Source organism: Lithobates pipiens, unplaced genomic scaffold (assembly GCF_037356315.1).
Source record: "Lithobates pipiens isolate NorthernLeopardFrog02 unplaced genomic scaffold, aLitPip1_a1.2 Scaffold_25, whole genome shotgun sequence".
Taxonomy (NCBI): domain Eukaryota; kingdom Metazoa; phylum Chordata; class Amphibia; order Anura; family Ranidae; genus Lithobates; species Lithobates pipiens.
This window is the reverse complement of record NW_027507787.1, coordinates 42,929,551-42,945,476: the sequence shown is the minus strand read 5'-3', so window position 1 is coordinate 42,945,476 and position 15,926 is coordinate 42,929,551.

The following is a 15,926-nucleotide window of genomic DNA, read 5'->3' as shown; positions in this document are numbered from 1 at the left end:
TATGCGAGTGCCTTTTGAATTTTTTTATATGATCCACGATACCCTAGTTTCCTGACTGGAGGCTTCGTATTGGAGATAGAAGCAGTGTGGTGCCTGTGACGGTTCATCCAGAACTTCTGTGCTGTTGCTTTGCTGATCTCATTAACACTGAGATCTATAACTCTGGTAAGCGGCCCCTCTTCTCACTGGAGGATTGTTTGGATTATTTTTCACACAGGAATTTGTGGGTGTTTACACCTTAATATCACCTTGGAAGAACACTATTCTTTGGACAATTTTTGTTTCAATATATATAAATCCTTTGTTGTTTTCGAATACTATTTATGCTAATTTCATTATTGGTTTTGATCTAGTAGATTTTTTTCACCTATATGATAAGATATTATTCACATATATAATTTATTATTTGAATTTTATTATTTGAATTTCATTACTTGCATTTTTGTCACAAAAAATTGTTTTTTTCTCATGGTTATTGATATGGTTTTTGATTAGGTTTTAGTAATAATTTTTGTTTTTAGCGCAGCTCACTTTGTTCACTTATTTAGTTTGATATCGGAGTATTACGATTAGGGTTGCTGCTTATAGGATTTGTTAAAACATTTTTTTGTTTGAATAGCGCGGTTTACCATTTGTGCCGTGTTTGTCTCTTTTACTGTCTGTGTCCCGTTGGGAAGATTTCCTTTCACTTTTTGTCCCATAGCCAAAACAGGAGGTGAGATAAAATGCCTCCAAAGTGAGGAAATACCAGGGTGTCACTAGATCTAGTGTCCACATCTGAAAATGTCCCCTCTATTACTGTTGCGTGTCAACACAAAATTTTGGATTTTCTTTTGATTTGATGATGACGGTAATTATGACACAATATAAATTGACAGGTGTTCTAAACCCTCTCCACCCTATCCAAAACGAAAAAAAAAAAAAGTTTTGCCTTAAGTTATACTTCAATTATTTGGGTCAAACTATAACAATTCCAGGGGTGCTTTTCTTACAATGGTCAATGGTCTTGACCATTGTAAGTTTGATCTTGGGGAACTTGGAGACCCTCTGCAATCATTTTTAGATTTGCAGAAAATAGTATGTTTTAGCGTGTTCAACGAGCTGCAGCTATAACAATTATTTGTAGAAATCTCATTACATAGAATAAATGTAGATGGTTAAAAGTGCTGATTGCACAACTAATCTGGTTACTAGGCCTGGTATGAAGTCACTGAGAGGGTTTATAGTTTGCTAAGAAGGGGATCTTGCTTTCTCCAATCTGCTTTTGCACAATGTACTAATAATTCGTACACTGTTTAAAAGGAAGTTGATAAAAGTGGAATCCCCTTTTAATTTAACTATGAATATCTGCCCTCTATGGTGAAACTAAAATACACCTTGTGTTTTTAGGTAGCTGCTGTTATACTGTGTTATATTGAACATCATCAGATCAGTGAAAATAAAACAAGCATTTCCAGTGCTGCTTATATATCAAACATAATATAAGTGCAAAACTCGTAATACCTTTACACCCGCACAAACACTTGGCTAACAATAATGAAAGTGTTCCGTACAATAATAAAAAGTCAAAAAGAGCAGCCATCAACCAGACCCTACGAGTCCAAAATATATATAACAAATACCCCCTAAATGATATATGACCATGCTCCTCCTCCAACATAAAGTGCTTAATAATAAATAGTCCAAATGTGGTCTTGTGAAGTGACAACAAAGACTGTAGGTGATCCTCCTCTGCACCCACATTGCACAAACCGCACTCACTAGAACTTGTTGACCTATTGGTTACAGACCAAGGATAAATGGCTGTCAGTCTAAAAACAAGGGGTCAACTCATCCGTGAGTAAGGTGTGAATCCATGGGAACTAAAAACTCCATCCGTTGAGTGAGGCGTGCATCCATGTGAACTAAAAACAGGTCAACTTCATCTGGTTGCAAGAAGTCAAAAAGCACTTTATACAATGATACGCCTCTTCCCTTGGATGGTATATGGTCTTCAGACCTTTTACAAGTACTTCCCTTGGTCCCTTTACAAGTATTGCCTCTATTCCATTAAAGTGCCTCCATCCTTTTAAAAACTGTAAATCTTTTTTCTTTGAGTCTATTCAGAGACCTAGAAATGCAGTCATTTTAAAACACTCCGGTTATACTTCAGCCTTCAGGAGGTTAGGACTAAACGCATGACAATATTTTCATAAAATTCAAATGAGACTTCCACCAGATCCACAACATTAAATAGGTAGCATGGGAAGACCTTTCAGTGTTCAATGTGGCTTATGCGTTTCGAGGGACAAACCCTCCTCTTCAGAGCCCATGGCTCTAAAGTACTTGGAAAGGATTTGAAGACCATATACTATCCTAGGAGAAAAGGCTAACCATTGTGTAAAGAGATTTTTGACTTCTTGTAAACCAAGAAGTCAATAAGTTCTAGTAAGTGTGGTGTGTGTACTGTGGGTGCGAAGGAGGATCACTTACCATCTTTGTTGTCCCTTCACAAGACCATATGTTTGGATTAAATTTATTACTATGCACTTTAAAGTTAAAGAAGCATGGTTATATATCCCTTTATCCCTTAGGGAGTATTTGTTTTATATAAGTGCAAAACTATAAAGTCCATAAAACAAGTGTCCATGTGATTGTGATCGCTCCATTCACAACTCTGCTCTGAGCTACATCACCAATCTTGTCTCCAAATATCACCCAAACTATCCCCTTCGCTCCACTCAAGACCTCCTGCTCTCAAGCTCCCTTGTCTCCTCCTCCCATGCTCGTCTCCAGGACTGCTCCAGAGCCTCTCCCATCCTCTGGAACTGTTGACCTCAATCTATCTGGCTGCCTTTACATGATCTCTGAAAACTCATCTCTTCAGGGAAGCCTATCACGCCTCCAACTAATCTTTTATCAATTCCATCAGCTCATCCCCCACAGTTATAGCCTTTTGTACCACTTGCCTCACCCTATCAGATTGTAAGTTCTTATGAGCAGGGCCCTCTTAATCCGCTTGTATTTCATTGTATTGTATTGTCTCCCTTTTTATATTTTAAATCGCTGTGTAAACTGTTGGTGCTATATACTGTAAAACCTGTATAATAACTCCAATGACAATAGTGCTTCAAAGAAAAATGTGCTTCCCCAAAGGAACATTCCTCCAAGGAAAGACTGCTCACATGGATTTACACCTCATTCACTGTATGGAGTTGACCCCTTGTTTTTAGTTCACATGGATTCACACCTCACTCACCAGATGGAGTCAACCCCTTGTTTTTTGACTTGCAGTCATTTATCCCTGATCTTGTGCACACATGCCTTTTTGACTCACTTGCTAAAAACAAGGGGTCAACTCCATCCAGTGAGTGAGATGTGAATCCATGTGAGCTGTCTTCCCTTAGATGAACGTTCCTTTGTGGAAGCGCTTTTTTTCTTTAAAGCACTATAGTGTGTCACGTTTGTCATTGGAGTGATCACAATCATATGGACACTCATTTTGTGGACTTTATATGTGGTAGTTTTGAACTTGTATATAGCAAATACCCCTAAGGGATGCATGGCCCTGCTCCTTTAACTTTAAAGGGCTATCAAATACACATGCAACATAAAGTGCATAATAGTCCAAACATGCTGGTCTTGTGAAGGGACAATAAAGATGGTAAGTGATCCTCTTTCACACCCACAGTGCACACACCACACTCACCAAAACTTGTTGACCTCGGTTACAGAATAGGGATAATTGTCTGTCAGCCTAAAAACAAGGGGTCAACTCCATCCGGTGAGTGAGGTGTGAATTCATGTGAACTAAAAACAAGAGGTTGACTCCATCTGGTGAGTGAGGTGTGAATCCATCTGAGCTGTCTTTCCTTGGAGGAACGTTCCTTTGTGGAAGCACTTTTTTTCTTTGAAGCACTATAGTGTGTCACGCTTGTCATTGAAGTGATCACAATCACATGTACACTTGTTTTGTGGACTTTATATGTGGTAGTTTTGCACTTCATAACAGGCCTGGTGTCCGGATTTGTTGTGCAGTGAGCACTTTTAGCCATTTGCATTTTTACCTATAACTATTCTACTGCTGTTAGATGGCATAAATCAAGATAACCACAAATGTATACATAGGCTTCCATGTATATAGCCTTGTTCACACATGCATATCTACAGTGGCAACAAAAAGTATGTGAGCCCCTTGGAATTAATTTGCATTCTGCAATAATTTTTGCATAAAATGTGATCTAATCCTCATCGGTCATATCCTGCTCTGACAAAAGTTAGGAGAAAACTCCCAGACAGGGACACAGAACCACTAAAAAACTGCACTAACAACTAAAAAGGTTTAATTAGAAGTGGGATTTAAAGCTTAACTCCAGGTATTAATAATTTGATTTAAATATATTCTTCAATAACCACAAAATTTGGTAAATCCACTTTTTATGCATCAAATGCCTTTTTGAGAACCAGAAATTACCTTTATAATATTTTACATCATCACTGTGCTTTTCATAGCCCATGCAGAAAGCGGAGCCCAGCAGCTCCACTAACTACAGGAGGGGGCGGAGATGAGACCAATCACCCTGCACAAGGAAAGCGTGCAGCAGTGACTGGGTTTTCTATAGGAAGAGTCAAAGCTTCACACTGGATTACTTCAGATCTGGAAAAAATACACAAAGCACACCAAGATTCAAGTATGACAAATGTATTTACACAACATTCGCTTATCCCAGCGTTCAGCTGTACAGAACAGGTGAAGTCACAGAAACGGATATACACTCAGAAAGATATTATTCTAAAAGTTTAAATTTTTTATAGGCTTACCTCCACTTTTCTTTTACAACAGGTGTGTCTAAAAATGAGTGCACACTTCAATATGCACCAACTTTTGACCATGCTGTCCAGTATACTGTAGTCCAACAAACAGGGGTGGACTGACAACTCATGGGGCCCCCAGGCAATAGGAGATTATGGGGCCACACGGTACACACACACACACACACACACACACACACACACACACACACACACACACACACACACTCTATACACAGACATGTTTCTATTGGCTAAGAAGGTACTGGAGAGGTGGGGCAGCTATAATCTCTGGATTTTTAGACCAAAAGGATGTCGGTAAGGGACATTTCAGAGACAGATGTAAAAAAAAAAAAACACAAATTTTTACATACTGTCCCTGGTTTTACTGAGGCTGGCAACCCTGATGGGTCCCCATAGTGGCATGGGGCCCTCAGGCAGTGCCCGAGTGGCCCAATGGTCGGTCCGCCCCTGCTAACAAACCTGGTCAGGCACGCCCCTAATCCTTTTCCGCTCTGCAATCGGCTATGGATTTCTACAGTCTTGGCAAGACAGAAAACAAAGCAAGTCTTGGCAAAACAGTAAAAAAAATTATGAACATTTTGGAAATCCCTTCCATTGATAGTGGTATCAGATGAAAGCATAGTTAACTTAAAGTAGAACTATAGGAAAACTTTTTTTTTTCCATTTTGGATAGAGTAAGGGAGGGTCATAACCCCTGACAGTTTATTTTTTGCCATCTGTGTCCCATTGGAGAGCTTTTCCTTCACTTCCTGTACAACAGCCAAAATAGGTGAGAGGAAATCCCTTGGGGAACCCCAGGTCACCAGAATAGGTGTCCCCATTGGAAGATTTCCCCTCTATTACATTTCTGGGGACAACCCAAAGTTTGGGATTTTCTTTTAAACTGCTTTTACACTGAGGCACTTTACAGGCGCTACAGCGCTAAAAATAGTGCCTCCATGGCACCTGTAAAGAGCCCCTTCTCACTCCAGTGTGAAAGCCAGAGTGCTTTCATACTGGAGTTCTGCGGCTGCAGGACAGTAAAAAAAGTCCTGCAAGCAGCATCTTTGCAGCGCTGTAGGAGTGGTGTACACACCACTCCTAAAGTGCCCCTGTCCATTGAAATCAATGGGCAGTGCCGGCAAAGCACCAATGCAGAGGCTCTTTGCGGGTGGTTTTAACCCTTTTTCGTCCACTAGCGGGATACTTTTAACTACCTTTTTAACTACAGCAAATGAAGATCTTTACATTGATTACAGAACATCTCTGCAAATCATCAGTAGGTTATGTGTTTCTCTCACTGCATTTTCTTTAGGGCCTCTTGCACACGGGTACCTGAGCCTGCTTAACATAAATTCTGGCTTTTTCCCACCCGCCTGGGAAAACCCAGGTGCTGGGAACAACTTTCCGTACTAATGAATGCCTATGCATGGCTGTGCTCCAGGTATACAGCAGTGCTATCGTAAACACTTACATAGTATATGGGATTATACAAAAATATGTTTCTTGTTTTGTGTATGCCTGAAGACTATACTCTTATTTAAGTGAGTACTGCTGTACACCTGGAGTACAGCCATTTACAGCAATTCAAGTCTATGATTGGGTAGGGAATCTGCCGTGATTTATGTTGAGAATGGGCTAAGGTGGCGGTGAGCAAGAGGCCTCTGCATGGAGCTTAATATATGTTTAGAGCCACAATTTTGTTTAGTTTTAGATTAGATAAAGTAGCGGATGGCTAAAGTCCGTTTGCCTCCTGTTCAAGAGACAGTTATTAAAAATAATAAAAATAATAAATGCGGATGTGTTGATGTATAGAATGACCTATGAGGCTAGGGCAGCCCCCATGAAGTTTAGGCAAGTATGGTTTAGATGAGTGGACTTGGAAAATACATTGGAGGAAGAGAGTGAATAGGGCATTTAATTGTGTAGACTTACTCCTTTTTGAAACTTAGACAGAAGGAAGAAAGTGATTTTGTTTTTAGTATGAACAGAGGTGGGCTATCTACATTCTACCCAAAGTGACACTGAATGCGGACATCCCTAATGGTAAAAGGTAAACAGGGCAAACGTGGTCAAAACATAGCCAGAGTTCGGTAACCGAAACGGATAGTCAGACAAGCCAGGATGTCAGGGAGCCAGAACAGGCCAGGAAATCATGTGTAGCACTAACCCCCGAAGGAGCTTCTGGTTAGATTTGGGCTTACCGTTACCTTCTGTTCCACTAGCTTCAAGTCTAGGGGTGTCCCGTGGTAGATGGCCCAGTAACTCGAGAGACTGACAACAGATCCACTTGAATGGATTTTATTTGCAAAACGTGGACAATGAACAGTCTCTTAAATTGGGATCAGAGGGTTGGAAAGGAAGTTCAGGTACTCTTAATGTCAAAGTCAAAATGTTGAAGAACTTGCTTACTTTGACTGCATCCAGAGAATAGCCATTCGCAACTGGATGTTCACTCAAGTTGGACAGTTCCTCTCTCACAAGACCTAGCAGCCAACAAGGTGCTTAACTCAGGAACAAGTCTCTGCCACAGACGTTGTTGTAGAACACACAAGATAATGTCTCTGCCACAGATGTTGTTGTAGAACACGTAGGAAACTAAACTTGAAGAACACTCGTAGGATATCTGGATCTTTCAGCCAGCTTGGTGATATCCACGAGACCGGATTCTCTTGGGTACTTCAGCCGTTCCAGGCTCTTACTAAGAAATCAACCCGTATGTGGTCTTCTTCTGAAGAGTCCTCCCCTGGAATGCTTGAAGTTACTGGGTCTCTCCCAAACTGGAGACTGAACCCAACTACCTCAGAATCCTCCTTTAGTTTCCTTGCCTCGGGCTAGCCAGCCCAGAGACAAAAAGATTGGATGGATCCGCACCCCAGGCCATAGCCTTCCTGGGGGCTGGTCAGAAGGACCAGGACCATGAAGTCAGTACATCATTCTGGACTGGAACCCCGAACCACGTGACGTCCGCATCTTAAATACCCTCTCCCAGAAAGCACAGCAAAAGTGCCTCTGAGAGAGAGTAATTTAAGCACCTAACCAGACCATAGTTCCATGCCTGCCAGAAGAGACAGTGTCCCCTGTGGCCAGGCTGAAATTCTCACAGTCCAGTCAGACTGAAGTTGAGGTCCAAATTTAGACAATTGTACCCAAACCAAACTGCGTTTTTTAAGCATAACCTTAACTTTGAAAATGCATAGGGAACAGCAAGCAAGATTAGGAACCAGAAGGGACGTCAGCCAAGCAAGTCTTAACAGGAACACTGGAGAGAGTCTCTTGATATGTTGACCAAGTCAAAGGCAGAGATGCTCTGGACTGAACAGTTTAAGTAGCCAACAGGCTTGAGGAGCAGGATATCATCACCAGGTGAGTCACTGTGGAAAGATTAGAGCTGGTAATTGACGGACAGCTGAGCGGCCTGCTCTGAGAAGGAAAGGCCAGAGTCCAGCCCTGACAACCCCTTTATAAATGTTAGTTTCCTACCTGGTATGTGATCCTCTGCTTTCAATACTAAGTATGTCATTTACCCACAACAAATCTGCATATAAGAAAAGTAATTAAAAAGTCGAGTCTTTCTTTCTGCCGGGAGAAGACAATGGCCCGGCCGGAGGGATTCCTTCATCAACACTATCTGTGTTGATGGGGAAATCAAGCAAATTTCTTTCCTGAAACCTGTGGTTGCAAGAAAGAAATTTGCTCCGTGTATGGCTGGCCTTATAAACTCAAAGTATAAGGTCAACATGACAGTCAGGCAACTAGCATTTGCTGAGTGAAGTCGACAATGACAGTTTACATGTTTCCCTCTGGAAAGGTTTCTTTTTTCTTCAGATTTGCAAGCATCTGCAACACTTTCCTCTGTAGTTGGTCTTCCATCTATCGTGAGATACCTGGCATGAGTACTGCATATATATATATATATATATATATATATATATATATATAGGATGCCAACATGCAGGTTTTCTCCATTTATTTACCACTGGGACTGATTGTCTGATTACAGCAGGCAGATTGTTTAGCAGTCACTTTTCAAAGGTTAGTGAATAGTTTGTCATGTTTCCAGAGAACAGACCAAAGAAAAATCTGCAATAAAGTATGCTGTATAATTGGCCTAGAGAGGATTTTAGCTTTTTTTTTCTCAACAGAAGCAGTGTTTCACCTTGATTGATTTTGTGACATCCTGTATAGTTAGTTTAGACAAGACTAAAATAGAATTACAAAGATCATTGTCAGCAGGGAGAATATACATATACTGTATATAGAAAAGAAACGTCCATGATTTTGCAGCACTTTTGCAGTAGTTTATTGAAGAAAATATCACTAATAGTGTTCCGGAAGTTTTGGAAGTACATAAGCTTTCGGGCAAGATCTGCCCCTTCTCAGCTTAGCAACACTCCATCTTCAAATGTTTTTGGGCACCTGATCATTACACCTAAATTGGCATCTATTCCAAAGCCAAATGATTGTGTTCCAATGTTTACAGTGACTTGTAATGCAACAATATTTTTGATGAATGCACTTCCTTTGTGGCAACCGTTTGGGGAAGGTCCTTTTTGGATGCAGTATGACTGTGCCATTGTTCACAAAGACAGCTCAATAAAAGCACAATTTCACAAATTAATTTAGAAGAAACTAGAATGGTCTGCACAGAGCTATGACCACAACCCTACTGAGCAATGTTGGAATAAATAGGAGCGCCAATTGCTAGACAGGTGTCTTCTTATCCAGTGTAAGTACCTGACCTAACAAATGTTTCTAACACTGTTAGTGCACAATTTCCCATAGATACAATCCATTATTTTTCTTTAACCCTACCTAGTAAAAAGCTGTTATAGCAACAAAGGGAAGTGGACGCTCCATATTTCTATGGTAGAAAACTTTTTTTTAAAGATGCGTAAACACAGAGGACATACTGGCCTAGTGCATTATCCAACACAATTTTTATTGAAAAAAAGCATAGTTAATAACTACTCACAAACATATGTAGAAAAACACTCATCAGGCCACTGTTCGTGGCTTCACTCTCCCTGGCTAACCTAATACTCAAGCTCAAGGGGGACCTCACCAGGGTCTCTACTGGCTGACGCATTTTGAAGGGATGTACTTCCTTATAGCCAAACAGCAAATTAACCAACAGCCATATTTATACCCCCAATAGCATTTCTGTCACGCCCACAGCATCACAGTATCGTTTTATTAAAATCAGAACAGCAAACAAACAGCCTAGTATTGTAGTATTGTGAACCCTCACCTTGTAAAATGGCCCATTTAATTTAAAATAGATTTGGACTTCCGGTTCCGGCGCCGCATGAGCTAGCTGCGTCTTAGCTAAGCTCCCGCCACAGAGCCTCCTTAACCGGCCTACAAAGCCATCGCCAGCGGACCCAGCACCCTGCCTTGGACCCGAGCGTCCCCCTCACGTTCCCCGACACCATGGACCGTTTTGTGGAAAAAACGGGGGCCCGGTCCTACGCGGCGGAGCCTCCCGAACGGCCGCAAATTGAGCCCCCGGCTCCGGCCTACTCCGCGTCTGCATCACAGGCCTCAGCTCCAGACCTTCCGGACACGGCCATGGAGGTAAGCGGGGTCGCCTCCCATACATCCCCTGCCCTCACCGGACCCCCCCACTCACGGGGGCAAGCCATAGGACCACCGCACGTCAATCCGGAGGATGCTAGCACGCCGTCCCCCGGCGAGGACAGCCATACTAACCGCATTGCACAGGCTGTGGCGGCCTTGCTGTCCCCTATGATCACCGCCTCGGTGGAAAAAGCCATCCAGGCTGGCATGAAACAAATCAAGGCCCAGCTCACGGAACATGGCAACAGGCTTAATGACCTTGAGCACAGAGTGTCTGAGGTGGAAGATGATCTATATCAGTTTCAGGCCACGGAGCAGTCCCAGGAAAAAACTGTCCAATATATTATACAGAAATTAGATGATTTGGAGAACAGATCCAGACGATCCAATCTGCGATTTGTCGGTGTCCCCGAGACGCTCCCTACAGCCGAATTGAACGACTTCTGCTCCAAACGTGTGCCAGAGGCCATGGGACTTTCAGGCTCCTTCACGGTGGAACGGGCGCACCGCATGGGCTCCTTCAGCGTGGACCGCAAGAATCCTCACCCCATCATAGCCAAGTTCCTCAACTATGCAGATAAAGCCCTTATTCTACAAACATTCCGGCAATCCCCATCCCTACATGTTGATGGGGTCAAAGTTCTTGTTTTTGCAGATTATTCTATCGAAGTGTCTAAGAAACGCAAGGCTTTTCAACCGATCTGTTCGGAGCTGTTTAAGATGCAGATTAAGTTCTCCTTGGCATTCCCCGCAGTGCTCCGCCTCAAGTCCCCTAAGGGCCGGTTCACACTGCAGGCGAGGCGAGGCTAATCCGACTTGCCTTGCCGCGACCTCAGCGGCAACTTGCAGATGACTTCTGTATAGAAGTCAATGCAAGTCGCCCCGAGGTCGCCCAAAAGTAGTACAGGAACCTTTTTTCTGAGTCGGAGCGACTCGAGTCGCTCCTCTCAGAACGGTTCCATTGTACAGAACGGGGGCGACTTGCGAGAGCGAGGCGAGTCGTGTCGCCTCGCATCGCCCGCTGTGTGAACCGGCTCTAAAGGGGATCAACTCTCCTTCCAGGACCCCTCGGAAGCAGAAGCCTTCTTACGTTCTCTGCGCTCAGACACACAGCCGGTTACACCCTCCAAACCGGCCTCATCAATCCGGGCACTGGACCAGAGGAGCCCCAGGAAGGACTCACCGAAGCGCTTTAGAGCATCTGCCCCGGACCACCGTCACCGTAATGTTCCACGCTGAACCCTCACCTGCATTCCTTGTTTGACTTATTTCTTTTTTGTCTACCTCTGTCCGGGTCACAAGGGAAGCTATTTCCAGCGGTGGCTCTCCGCCACTTATGTCACTCTAACGCTTTTTTTTTTCTCCCTCCTCCTTGTCTCTGCTAGCAGGTCCGCCACTCTCTGACCCCAGGAGTTGCTTCCCTCCCAACCACAGAGAACTCAGACGCTGGGCACTGCAGGCCATCTGTCTCTGTGCCCCACCTTAGAGATTATTTTCTGAGTTTTCACATTGGGCTGCTCAGGTTATGTTTTATTGTTTATATTATCTTGACTTACACTAAGATTGTTGATGTTCTATATGTCTTGCTATGCCAAGCCATGCATTGCATTGTTTACCACAGCGCAACAGTTCTGGCATGACTCCACTGTGTATCCTACCCCACCACTACTTTCCGGCAGCCACGCCGCGATTTTTCGTCCCTGACTTATGTACCTACTTAACCTTCTTGAGACGAGCCGCTGGCTCTCCACTTTACCCCTAGGGCTCTGTTTGTGGAGCGTTCCTTTCTACACAGTGAACTCATGCGGAAAAAAGTGAAGTGTGTGCTTTTGTTATTTAGTTTGGTTATCCCTCCTTTACTACTGTTTTACCCTTACAGTTCCCCTACATCTCCCTCCCCCCCGTCCTCCCTATATGCTCACCGGGGCTCCCCCCCTCATCTGTTTAGGACTTATGAACAGGATATATCTTTTCTGATCCATACTTTCACCTACCCAAGACATCAAATCTGTCCCACACCTCTCAGCCAGATCACCAGCCTTCCGAATCCCCAACCACTGCCCCTCTTAGAGTAGTTTCTTGGAACGTCAAGGGCCTTCGCTCTCCTCATAAGAGAGTGAAGATCCTTCGGCATCTTAAACGTCTCAAGGCAGATATTGCCCTTCTACAGGAAACCCACTTGCTTGCATCTGATTTCCCACGCATGCAAAAAATTTGGGTGGGCTCAGTTCATGGAGCTGAATCTTTGGGACGGAAGGCTGGTGTCCTCCTTTTGATACACAAAAATCTCCCTTGCACAATCCTATCCACCGTCTCGGATGATAAAGGCCACTTTTTCACCGCAACGGTACGGATAGGGTCTAAAGAGTTGTTCATCACCAATATTTACGCTCCCAACAACCCCACTAAACACTTCTATCAGGAACTCTCTACATGGCTACTTGACTTCACCCGCCTGCCTCATTTGGTAGGAGGTGACTTTAATGACGTCATGCACCCCTCATTAGACAGATCCTCGCCAAGACCACTGACATCGGGTACGACCGTTTCAAACTCCTCCCTATTTTCTTCCACCATGGACTCTCTACACATGACTGATCTCTGGCATCTTTCACACCCTGTGGACAAGGAATTCACTTTTTTTCTCCAACCCTCATAGGTCTCTAGCGAGACTTGATTACTTTTTTGGATCAGACGATCTCATATGCTTGACTTCTGAAGCCGAAATTCATGACATTGCGATATCGGACCATGCCCCTGTAGCAATCTCCTTGGATAGGCTGGACCTCCCTCCTCACCCTAACCTCTGGCGCTTCCCCGCCTTTCTAACAAATAACTGATTTTCTCCAATATCTAGACAAGGCATGGGCAGAATACACCTCTGCAAATGCCACCCACCTCGCTAATCCTAACCTTTTCTGGGATGCTGGGAAAGCGTATCTTAGGGGGCTATGCCACATCTTTTAAACGTAACGCTCTCCAACACTACAAATTGGCCAGTGCCAGACTTCATACCGCCCAACGGCAGTTGTCCTTCGCCAATACCCCTAAACACCGTGATGAATGGGTCTCAGCTAAGTCGAATTTTGACAACTGGGCTGACACCCTTGAACGCACGAAGAAGGCTCATTTAGATGCCACTCTTCATAGATACGGTAATAAAGCGGGAAAGCTTCTCTCCAGGTTATGTAAAGGCAGTTTTCGCCCTACTCACATCACCGCCCTCTCTGATCACACGGGTTGCACTCTCTCGTCACCTCAAGCCATTAATGAAGCGATGCTACGTTACTACACCAATCTGTACGCCCCAGACCCCATTAGTCAACGAAAGGCTCGACAATTCCTAGATACTCTTCACCTCCCCTCCATCTTGACGGAGCAACTGGAGGCCCTTAATGCCCCCATTACTCTCCCTGAGATAGAGAACACCATACGCCATCTTAACTCGAACAAGGCCCCCGGCCCTGACGGCTTTACTAGTGATTTTTATAAAAACCACACACATATAGCGGCACCCACCCTACTGTCCGTCTATTCCGCTATCTGGGCGGGAGGTCCGTACCTCCCCTCAGGGAATCAAGCTGTCATTAAACTCCTCTCAAAAAAAGGAAAGGATCCACTTCAGCCCGGCTCTTACAGGCCCATCTCCCTCCTTAATTTAGATGTAAAAATCCTTTCGAAGATTGTCGCCACGAGATTGGCTGATATCTTGCCCCATTTAATACACTCAGCCCAATCGGGTTTTACCAAAGGGCGAACAGCCACACTAAATATCCGTAAAGTCTTACTAGCCCTTGAAATAGCCAAACAGAACCCTAAAGGCTCCTATGCCATTATCACGTTAGATGCAGAGAAAGCCTTTGATAATGTTAGTTTCGAATGGCTCTCTCTAACTCTCTCCAAATTAGGTTTCTCAGGCCCCTTCTCCCACCTCATTAACTCTATGTACTCGTCCCCTTCCGCCAACCTGGTAGCAGCTGGCCTCCTTTCACCCAGTTTTCCCCTACACAAAGGAACTAGACAGGGCTGCCCTCTATCCCCTCTACTTTTTAACATAGCCCTTGAACCTCTTTCTAGACATCTAACCTACACGGCTCCACTCCACGGCATAGACATAGGGGGCAAGGAACTCCGCACATCTCTGTTCGCAGACGATGTACTTATATTCTCATCCAATCCAGCAGCTGACATCCACACTATTAAGAGAGTTTTCGACGAATTTAGGCTTTGCTCAGGGCTCCGCATCAATTATTCTAAAAGTGAGATTCTCCCTATTGGCTCCCATTCCACCCCCCCCCCCCCGGGCCGCTGGCTCTTTATTTTCGGTTGCCCCTTCCTTCATTACATACCTAGGTATCAAGATTGGGAAGCTACCCTCCTCATTATACCAGTTGAACTATCCCCCCCTGCTTTCTAAGATTTCTCAAGAACTGACCAACTGGATGGATCTGCCCCTTTCGCTCCTGGGAAGGTGCCACCTTGTGAAAATGGTCAGCTTTGCCAAACTCTTGTACCCTATGCAAACTCTACCATTATTGCTTAAGCATAAAGATGTTACTTCTTTGGATTCTGCTATCTCGAAATTTTTATGGCACGGCAAAAGACCACGTATTGCCTACAAAAAATTACACCTTCCCAGGGGCAAAGGGGGTATCAGTTTACCTAATATTAGATTGTATAATTTAGCTTGTCTGCTCAGAACCAGCCTAGATTGGATCACACACTCGTCCAGGTACTCCAATTTTGATCTTGAATCTGCTATGGCTCACCCTTTCTCCTTGTCTGCTCTACTGCACTGCCGATGGAAATCCGTCCCCCCCCCCCCACCAACACAATCTTGTCTTCAGAGACACGGCGATAGCCTGGAGAGAATCCAGGAAACTGGCTAACCTCCCACCCTTCATCTCTACTCACCTGCCTATCCAGGGAAATCCTTGCTTCACTCCAGGCCTTCATTGCAAAGCTTTCTCGTCTTGGTCAGAACGGGGCCTATTCCTCTTTTCCTCCCTGTGCGACACGGCTACTGGCAGACCTCTTCCCTTTCAGTCAGTGATGGACTTGTTCTCCATACCTGCTTCGCATTTTTTGCACTACCAACAGTGTGTCAGCTTTATCACCCAGAGTTGCAAGTCAGAGCCTCTTCGTTTCCAACCCAGCTTCATGGATCAGCTGATACGGGATGAGTGTTTTAAGATCTCTGATGTCTATAAACCCCTTCTGGAACGCTCAACACCACCTGCCTCATCTACCTCTATTGCAAACTGGTCCTCGGCCTTCCCAGATCCCGATATCGTCTACAAGATTATGCTGGGTCTTAACAAAGTACTAAGACTCACGCCTAACGAAATCTGGAGAGAAACTCAGCTCAAGATTGCCCACAGGGCCTACGTCCCTTTTCTATCTCCCAAAGCAAAGCAAGACGGAGCATCCTGCCCTCACTGTAAGGATTCAAAACCATCTCTATCTCATCACTTCTGGTCGTGTCAGACAATATCTACGTTCTGGGATCAGGTCATAGCATTCATTTTTGATATTACTCTACTGCAACTACC